Raw genomic sequence first — 11,007 nt, 5'->3', positions numbered from 1 at the left:
TATATATTTTTTAAATTCAATGTTTATTGTAAAAAAATGCTACTCTAAAACTGCACTGTTCATACATGAAAAGGTGGAATAAACTACACACAGTGCACCTCTAAAGCCAAGAAAACCTTTGAGAACATCATGGCAGACAATGGTGGAACAAGGCTCTATAATGCCACCCTGTGGCCATCGTGGCATACTGTAGAAATCAAACAACTTAGTGAGAAGCTGGTATACATTACATAAATTAACATAAGGGGCAGATATAAACGATAAGTGAAACCAGAGATGACAATATGGGCCCCAGTATGATCAGCGAGTGGTCTTACATGTGATCTTTGGGCAGTCAGTTATCTGTTAGCACATGAGAAGCAATGCATGCAGTAGTATGTTACGATGCCAGGCAGTATCTAATCAATGGAGTTTCGTTACATAATGTCAATTATCCATGAGCAACTCAACTAGAGATGCACCGGATCCTGATTTTTAGGATCCTGCCGGATACCGGATCCTACGAAAGGGTTGAAACACATAGCCTACTCACATACGTGGGCCCTTTTTATTACGTTGGCTCAAACTATTTTTTAGACTCATTGGCTTACTGCCACACTGCCTGCAACGGCCGTTTCCAAAGGGCTTTCACTCCATGCAGCGATTGGGGTTGTGAAAGACTGACTGAAAAGCCTCAGCTACCGGATCCTGGATCCTGGAACCGGATCCGGATCCTGTGAAAAACCCTATTATCCTGCCGGATCCGGAATTGGATCTTGGATCCGGTGCATCTCTAAACTCAACGGTCTTCTGGCAGTTGGTTAGCCGTCATGTTAAAGTGGAAATGAAGCAGTGACCTAATATAGGGGTCTATAACACCAGTAAGATAAGCCAGCAAATATATATTTTTTTGAAGTCTGAAATTTAAGCCGTTAATAAAAAAAATAAAGCACAAACACGTAACGTTTCTGTTAACGTTTCCAGCCAACAGCGGGTGACGTCACGCGAATGGTAGTCTCCTATTCTAATGCTGTTATGATAGTAGTGAATTAAACATTTGGGACTTGCGTGGCTGATTATGAGCTTATTTGCTTAACCCAAATGAAGCAAGAATACGTGTTTGGGTGGGACAGAACAAATATGAGGCATGAAGGCAGACAAGACATCCCATCACATGAACCACAGGTAAACAAGCAGCTTTTTTTTGCTAAGGTGACAAGTCGCTAACACATTTTGGTATGAGCCAACATGATCACTATTCATAATCGTGCGATCTCGTGCAATGTTGCAGTTCCCTACCTTCATCTTCCGATGATTTCGCCAACATTTTCCAAGCACCTGAATTAGGCTACTTTGACATCTCCGTGCCCACGTTTATCGGTGTTATCCAGTCAACAATAATCCAAGGCAACAACGCTATTCCAGCCAGTTTGAGGATGCATCCGCGACTTCAATAACATAATAGTTTACTACAATAGATGCAGCTACTTTAAGCATGCCATAACTTAATGTAGGCCATGATAGTTTAACGTGTCATTCCCAGTGGCATCAACTTCAAATCCCCAAAGCTCCTCCAACTCCGAGAGCGAGACGAGAGAGGGGATGGGATAGCCACACACACAGGCTGCGTCCCTTCCCTTCACAAAGCTTTCCAAACTTCCGCCAATTTTGCAAGTTATTTTCTATTACTGAATTCAACCACATAGCCAACTTAAAGACATGGGCTTTCAGATTAGCGTCCGACAATGCAGGAAAAAGACGTTATTGGTGACGGTCTGTCACTACAAACCTATGAGATTGAGCAGCACCAGTCCTGACTCCTGTCCTATGGTGGATGCAATGGGTGGATGGCTGCAGCTATCCCACCATGCTCGTAGCAAAGGCTTTTTGACACAAAGTGATAATGACACTTGGCATTTCTCTTTCATCTGATAGTAGGTATATAACATAGAAAACCCAGGAACAATGTAAAATGAACCCCTCGTCCTTCTTCAATTTTACTGCCACGATTAGAGTCAGTTAGCGCTGTAGTTAGCACACGCTAACGTTAAGTGAATGGAAGGCTACATTAGCCACCAAGTTCTACCTACAATATATCTCAGCTACCATTCGCGTTACGTAGGCGGCGAACATGGCTGCGCCCTTGTGGCGAAACTCGGTAATAACATGTCATTTTTCAGCAACACTACTTAAAAGTGCAGTTCAACGAACATCCATTCGTTTATGAAAATAAATAAGCCGCAAAAAAATGATAATAGTTGTCAGTGCTTCATTTCCACTTTAATGGGAAGACTACATGGGCCCTGCCGTGCCCTAACAAGTCTTCGGGTCATGTGCCGATCCTTCACCGTCTCTCTCTCCCCACTCGCTTCCTGTCCCGTTCCTCTTTTTGACTTTTTCCCGTTCCTCCTTTTAAGTTGACCCCGCCTCCAAAAATAAAAAGAATTGAAAATGGGAGACCACATGAGATTGTCTCCTGCGCTGAATGACAGATGCCACGTGGAGATGCCTACACACGTCTGACTTTGCGAGTCGTCATGGTGAAGTCATTGGTTTGTGTCATAGCTGTGAGATAAAACAACAAGTAAGAAACACACTAACACAATCAGTGATTGATAATTATAAATCAAATCATATTCATATCATAACCATAAATCATAATTGAAGTAGTCCTACTACTTTTTTTCTCCCAATGAAGGGAATGGCTCAAGTGAAATATTAAACACACAGTAGGCCTACTGTGAATCTGTACACAAAAATTAGCAAACGGATGAATGAATGCTGACAATATGAATGCAATATCACAGAATGCCATAGGACATACTGTACGTACTGGCAAAGTCCAGCACGTAGGACTGTCCACTGACAGTGAAGGTCATGCCTCCTGTTGGATTCTTCTGGTACTCCGCCTCAATCAGACCACTGTTGGTGGAACACTAAGAAATTGGTTCCCACCTAGAGAACAGAACACAAATAGGAACACTGCCATGGTGTAGATTTTGTCATATTTTGTGTGGTAATTTGCACACTATAATAGTCAAGGAAAGGACTTTACTGCCATACACTACTACGATATTACACAGATTCTTACTGTAATACATAAGGACCTGGTCTTTGCCATTCTGGTAACAGAAAATGTGAAATTGCCCCAACTTCAACTCTTTGTTCTAAGAACAGCCACCATCTAGGCATAGTAGGCATTCTGTCATAAAATGGGAGAAGTCTGAGACCAACATTTTGGATGCAACCATTTATCTCTATTTATTCTTTTCTTTATTCTTTATAAACTTTATCACAAAAAAATAGAAAGAAAAAAACATTATGAAGAAAAAAGATACTGATGCATAAACATAGGCCAACTATTAGTCATGGTGTCATGATATCTCTCCTGGCCTCTGTCTACAAGCTAATCACTTTCAATTATCCCTCACTCTCCACTCTGCTCTGCCTAATTGCTCCACCTTCTTCTTCTTCTTCTTCTAGGTAATGGCGGTTCACAATGTAGCTTGTATATCGCCACCTACTGTACAGGAGTGTGTGATATGATCATGAAATCATGGCAGGGCATAATAAATTAAAGGGGAAAAAAAAAATAACAAAAAAAATAAAAAAAAATAAAAAATAAAGAAAGACAGAGAGAAATAAAGAAAGAAAGAAAGAAATGTGTATCTATATCCTGTCCATCAGACCTGTATAACCTAGGTACCTCATAAGGCCTTTGAGTCTATTGCCTTGCATTCCCTCTTCCTTCAAGATGGTTTGGATATCATCCTCTCCTTCCTGCTCTCTCCAGTGTGACCTGTGTTCAGAAAATTTACTACAGTGAAAAAGAATGTGCTCTACATCTTCTTTAACATGACATTCAGTGCAAAGTCCATCACTTTTACCCAAGACATGTAATGTGGCGTTGATGCCAGCATGCCCCAGCCTCAATCTTGTGAACACAACTTCCTCCCTTCTTCCCAGCCCAACTGATGTGATTCTTTTCCCCCCAACCTGCGGTTGCACATTAAAGTACTTCCTGCCCTTTATGTCTGACTCCCATTCATCCTGCCACATATTCATGATTTCTGTCTTGATATAAGATTTAGCTTCTCCTTTCCCTAGTGGAACATGGATTGAGATACCTTGGTGGCCTAATGCATCTTTGGCAGCTTTATCGGCGGTGTCATTACCCTTGAGGCCCTTATGAGCTGGGACCCAGCAAAATTGGACAATGAGCCCTAGATTACTAAGTTGAGCCAAGAGCTGTCTTGTTTCAATAATTAAGTCATCTCTTACTGCATGTCCAGAGATAAAGCTTTCCAAGACTGAGAGTGAATCTGTGCAGATGACTGATTTAAAAGGCTTGACTTCTTCTATCCATCTCAGGGCAGTGATTATAGCAGTTAGTTCTACTGAATATATGGATAAGAAGTTATTCAGTCGGTACCCATACGTCCTTTGGAATTCAGGTATATAGATTCCAATACTACACTGGCCAGTTTGAGGGTTTTTTGAGCCATCTGTAAATATATGTAGGAACCCATAAAAAGCAGACTTCAGATATGTTTTACAATGTATTGCAAATCCATCATCATTAGGGTGGTCCTCCTTCACTTTCAGTAGCTCTGTGTTAACATCTGGGGCAGGAAGGATCCATGGGGGTACATTACTCATTACCAATGCAGAGTTAAATTCAAGGCTTTTTAAACCAAACATGCTTGCATCCCCTTCAATGTTCCACCCAAATCCCTTTCCTTCTTTATAATATTCCCAACAATCTTGGAGCACTGACATGGCTGGGCTGTCGGTGCTACACTGTAGCCTGACCCAGTAGGTCAGTGCCAATTTCTTAAAGCGCATCTGAATAGGAGTTTCCTCTGCCTCCACTTGCAGGGCGCTAATGGGAGTTGTCTTAATGGCACCCAAGGCTATTCTCAGGGCCCTTGAGTGTACTCTTTCAAGCTTCATGAGGGACGTTTTACAGGCAGCTCCATAAACTATACAACCATAATCAGTATTTGACCTAATCAAGGCTCTAAAAATATTGAGTAAAGATTGTCTATCTGCGCCCCAGCAGAGACCAGAGACCATACGCATTAAGTTCAAGACCTTTTTGCATTTTGTTTCTACATATTCAATGTGTCGTTTCAGGTGGAGTTTATTGTCCAACCAAAAGGTACTGAGGTACTTGAAGTCCTCCTCTTTTGAGAGGCTGGTCATAAAGTAAAAACTTCATGGGCTTCTGACACATTCTCCTTGTGAAATAAGTCACTTGTGATTTTGCACAGAAAACTTTAAAACCCCACTCCATTCCCCACTGTCTAAAATATACAGTTCCTTCTGTATTGTTTTTTAGTGATGTGCGGGATATTATTCCCCCTCCTCCATAATGACAGCATCATCAGCATACAGTAAACCATTGTTCATATTGCTCAGTTTCTCAAATATGTCATTAATCATGAGATTAAACAAAATTGGGCTTATCACACTACCTTGTGAATTCCCCTTCCACAGAGAATTCATTGGAAAGGACCTCACCACCCAAACCCTAACCCAGTGTACGCTGTGATAGGAAATTTAAGAAGTATACATCTTCCTTCAATGCCCATTTTATGCCCATTTGATTTAAGTTTAAAATTAAGTCCTTCTAGGCTTTTTTTAGTGTGTTCATAGGCTTTTTCGATGTCTAGGAACATTGCTACCATTGCTTCCTTCATAGCATGCTTTTCTCAATTTCATTGTTTAGTTAAATTGGTTATACTATATTGAAATTTTAAATTAGTTTAGCCACACCATTTTTTCCATAAGTGTAGCCCAGGTGAGAAGTGAGGCAATTGTCTATAATTACCTGGATCACATTTGTCCTTACCAGGTTTATGACAATGGGCCAGGATTGTGTCTCTTCCATGTGGTATTGCGCCATTGTCCATACTTTGCTAAAAAGTTTCAGGATAATTTTCCAAAACCTCCATCAGGGGTTGTCTAAACATGGCATAGCAAAGGCCATCACTACCAGGCGCAGTAGTTGCGCCATCCTTCATACTTTGCTAGAAGTCAGGCATCAAATTTACCTATACTAGACTTGTCACAGGTATGAGGAGGTCTGTTGATTCTTCCAGGCGCAGAGTAGCCCTGTATTCTTTGAAGAGTCTTCCAAGGTGACCTTTATGATCATAAGTTTCCTAAGCATCATACAAACCATCATCATAAACTGTATTCCTTAGGGGGTATATATCTAGCCAGTCATCTTTTTATCATCATCTATACTGATTTGAAGTTTCTTCTGCTATAGAGGACAGCTTAACTTTCCTCTTTCGCCTCTTTTTTTGAAGACATCTAGTGACCTTCATCTGTTTGATAGTCCAGTATATTGGCTTTATCTACATCTGTGGTATAAGTACCCATCCCTGTCAGTTAAGAACAGGAATATGAGGGGTATATATCTACCAGTCATCTTTTTTCGATCATCCATATTTGATTAAGTGAAGTTTCTCTGCCTATATGAACAGAATTCTCTCCAGGATTCTCTTTTCGCCTCTTTAATAATACGACTAGCTAGTGCCTTCTTGTTTTGATAGTCCAGTAAGTTGTCAGATGTTAAAGTTTTACGTAGTATCTTAAAGCCTTGTTTCCGATCCTTTATGCTTTAGTACATTTTATCATTCCACCAGGGGACATTCTTCAATATTTCTTTGCCCTTCAACTCATTGGTATAGACTGTCTTGCTATAAAAATATAAGGAATTGAGCTTATGCCATCATTCATGTTTTCCACATTCTGCTCAACATCTGATGGAACTTCGGACAATTCTGTAGACATGCTCTGGAATTCTTCCCAGTTAGCTTTCCAAAACAGCCACTTATGGTGGACATACTTCGGTCAGTCCTGATTTCCACATCCATTTTACACCATATAGGGAAAATGATCGCTGCCAATAGTAGTTGTTTGGTCAGTGCACCATTGGCATCTGCAAGCTAATCTTCTGTCAACTAAGGTTAAGTCAATGCATGAAGCTTCATTCTTAAGGATATTGAGTCTAGTGCCAGAGCCATCATTTACACACACTAGCATTCTGTCCATAATTACGTCTTCAACCACCATGCCATTCATGTCTGTATGCTTACTACCCCACAAACTATTGTGGGCATTAAAATCGCCACACCATATCTCTGTGTGGCTCCTCTTAATAATACCATTTAGGAGATCACTTGTTAAGGCTTTGCATGGGTTATAATAATTGATGATGGTATAAGTTTCCTTAGACCCATTAAATATTTCTGTGACAATACATTCATGTTCACCGCTTACTTTAATACACTTATATGGAATGCCTTCTTTGATAAAGGTTACGCATCCACCACCTCTTTCATTACTTCTGTCATACCTGATCGCACTATAGCCCTTAATAATAAATTGCAGGTGTGGTTTCAACCATGTCTCCTGAATACATATAACCTCAGGTTTATCAGTTAGTTCATGAATATATCTTTTGAGTTCCTGACCATTAGCTATTAAGCTTCGTGCATTCCATTGTAAAATGAAAAACACCATAATCCATTCAAGTACTATCTTGGCTCTGTCCATATTTGCGATTTATCATTAGATGTATCTCATCCATTGTAGTACTAGACCCCAGGAAACCATTGGCAATTTCCACAATTGAACTAATCCTATCACGTTTCCTTTTGATTTTCAAGGTTGTATTCATTACTGTACACAAGAATGCAATAAATTCATTTTTGTTCACCAATAGTGTATCCTTCGTTATATAATTGTTGCATGCACATTTCCTAGGTTCTGGTATCGGCCTATTCAGGTGCTGACTTCCATTCAGTAGACCCTGCCCATTGCTTTGGCTTATTCTGTGATATTGGCTCCCTGCAGTGCTAGATCGGGGTACGGGTGTAGGGGCGCTAGTGGCCTTGTCATTCTGAACCGTCTTAAGGGCATTCGCATAAGACATTTTACGCAAAACTCTGCATTTCTGTACTTCCTTTGCCTCTTTTTGTTTTTCACAGCCACCATACGCAGCACTATGTGGGCCGCCACAATTGCAGCATTTTAACACTTCTGCTTCGCATTTACCATAGTCGTGGTCCCCACCACATTTCGCACACCTGACTTTCCCTCTGCATTGGCTTGCAACATGACCAAATCTTTGGCATTGGAAGCACCTTAGCGGGGGAGGAACATATTCGCGCACCGTGTATGACATATATCCCATTTGGACTCGCGCTGGCAAGTCTTTATCAAAAAGTTAGCAAAATTGACAAACTGTCTATTTTCTCTTTTTCCTTTTGTCAGACGTTTGACCTCGGTTACACCATACTGGGACAGTGTCTCTTTAATTTCCTCTACAGATACAGAGGTAGGGATTCCTGAGATGACCCCTCTTGCTCTAGGCTTTGTACCAGGAACATGCACAGATATCTTCAAGTTATTAAGTGTGGTTTTCTTCAGTATGATTTTGCGTTGCTCTTCTGATTTGGCGTATATCAACAGCCTACCATTTCCCAGGAATGTGGCGCGTTGGATATTACCTATCTCTTTCTGAATGGCCTTAGTGATATGCATGGGATGATGGTCTGGTCCACCTTTAGTTTCAAAGGAAACAATTACTTTCCATGAGTCAGTCACGCTACCTACATTAGCATTGGGCTTAGGTCGTTCTCTAACAACTCTGGATTTTTTGCTTATCACTGACGCCATTGATTCTCCACTGCTATCCCTGTCCGATAACTTCCTCACCCGACTAAGTTGATCCCAAAACATGTCATCCACATCACTAAAACCAAAAGGCCCGCCTGACTTTTCCGCCATGATCATTCACATTCACTGTACAGCTTTAGTGGGATATAAATAGATCAGCGTTACCGCGTATGACAGAGATTTGAATTCACCGCTGCCAGCAACCGGAAACGACGTCCTCCGACTTGCCTTCCCACCACCGGAGTCAGTCTAATTGCTCCACCTGTTCTCACTCTCTCACCTCATTGGCCATCCAGCTGCACTGCATTCCCTCTACTCATTAACCTCTGTATTTAAAGCTCTGGTTTTCAGTTCTCCTTTGTCAGACCGTCTGTAAACTTCACTCCTGTGACTCCTGTTTCCTGGCTACAAATCTGACTCCTGTGATCGAACCCGGACCCGATAGCAAACCTGCTTGATCTCCTGCCTCTGACAACCCGACCTGCCTTCCGCTCTGCAAACCTGCCTGATCTTGATCCCCGGTAAACCGACCTGCCTTTCTGACTTTACGACCAGGATTACTGCCTACCCTTGCCTGTACTTCCACGTTCATTGATCTCTCCTGTTGTGTGTGTGTGTTCCCCCCCAGGACTCCCGGACCCTCCACCACCATCGGATGCTTCTCTGCTGCTGGGGGACACACACACACAGGTTCCCAAGACTCGCTCTCCCAACTCCCTTTCCCCAAAGATCAATAAACTTTCAAATCGTGACACATTTGTGGTCCTCTTCTGTCTGGTCCGTGACACATGGTGACAGACAGTCTTAAAATGCATCCATACCAATGCTTCTCCAGATATTATTGATATCTGACCTAGCTGCATCTGGGGCATCATTACAATACATGTAAGAGCTATATTAGAAAATAGTAAATAATAATTAAATGTTGTACTGCATTGTGTTTAGTTTTAATATTTAGAAATATGTACTGCTGCTTATTTAGACATTTTATTTTCTTAAAGGGACACTGTGTGAGATTTTTAGTTGTTTATTTCCAGAATTCATGCTGCCCATTCACTAATGTTACCTTTTTCATGAATACTTACCACCACCATCAAATTCTAAGTGTTCATTATGACTGGAAAAATTGCACTTTTCATACTTGATAAGGGGGATCTTCTCCATGGTCCGCCATTTTAAATTTCCAAAAATAGCCATTTTTAGCTGCAAAAATGACTCTACTTGGACCATACTAGAAAATATTTGTTTATTACTTAGTAGATGTTCATGTAAATATCAAATTTGGCGATAGCCAACCCAGTTTCAATGAGCAGCATAGTTGCAGTACCTTTTTTGACCATTTCCTCCACAGTGTCTCTTTAAGTGACAGAGGACACGCAGAGAGGAGACGTGACAACAACATGAAGAAGCTTTCAGTTTGATTTTATCCTTTTTATTTCTGTAATGTGAACAATTGACTTTAGTAAACGGCTTGAACTTTACAAGGCGTCTCGCGTCATGGACTTAGACTAAAATAACTGCATAAAATAAAAATTGATGAAACTGCACCTACAATACAAGTTGGAGACCTTACCCCGTGTTGGAAGTCGTGCCATCTGTTTCCGTTGCCACTGAACTGCCACTTGGGAGGAAGAGAGGAGACTCTAAGCGTACCCAGAGCACTCGTGGCCCCGGACAGAGCAGCTCTGAAAATATGGTACATTGGTCAGTCCTAAGGTCAGATTATACAATAACAACTTTGACAACAAAATATATCAATATTTATATATAAAGCATGCTTTTCCCAACTTGATGAAATTAAATCATTTGACCTCACAGTATGCCAATAGCATTATAATGCATGCGTATGACTATCATGTGACTATTATAAACTATCCCATGCTAATATTTGCAAGATAGTAGGCCAATACAGTATCTGAACAGGAACAGTACTGTAAGTTCATGCCTGTTTTGTGTTAGTGTCAACTATTACACATATGTTTCATCACACTGTTATAGTGCTTCTGTGTGGTGTGGTGTTTTATCACAAATGCTTTTGCATTATGTTAAAGTAACTGAGAGTAAATGTGTGATGGTCATATGTTTGCAAATAGAGAAATACCACACTGATGTCTTTGAAATAACATTAGCCTATGTATAAGGAAGTAAATATCACTTAAATATGAACTGAGAAATAATTGTATGTACACCAAACTCACTGTCCATCAGTCTGCCCAGCAAGGAATGAAGGCCGTCGCCTGATTTGTCTTCTGCAGTGTGTGTTCAAGTTTTCCTGCTGCATGTCTGATATAATGCAATATGGTTACAATTTGCTAACACACTGTATACTACAGT

The 11,007-nt window shown here is 40.8% G+C and overlaps 1 long non-coding RNA gene across 1 annotated transcript; it reads right to left on the bottom strand.

Annotated features, from left to right (window-relative positions):
* Positions 1 to 2,321: 2,321 nt before the first annotated feature.
* LOC134468558 (uncharacterized) lies at positions 2,322 to 8,912 on the bottom strand. The gene is made up of 4 exons (XR_010038844.1): positions 8,839 to 8,912; positions 3,686 to 3,778; positions 2,813 to 2,934; positions 2,322 to 2,544 (listed from the first exon to the last, which is right to left on the bottom strand). It is a non-coding gene; the product is annotated as an uncharacterized LOC134468558 (long non-coding RNA).
* Between the last annotated feature and the right edge of the window lie 2,095 nt (positions 8,913 to 11,007).

The sequence above is a fragment of the Engraulis encrasicolus genome, chromosome 18, assembly GCF_034702125.1.
Source record: "Engraulis encrasicolus isolate BLACKSEA-1 chromosome 18, IST_EnEncr_1.0, whole genome shotgun sequence".
NCBI classification, from domain to species: domain Eukaryota; kingdom Metazoa; phylum Chordata; class Actinopteri; order Clupeiformes; family Engraulidae; genus Engraulis; species Engraulis encrasicolus.
Note: the sequence above shows the minus strand (reverse complement) of the source record. Positions and strands in the feature narration are given on the sequence as shown.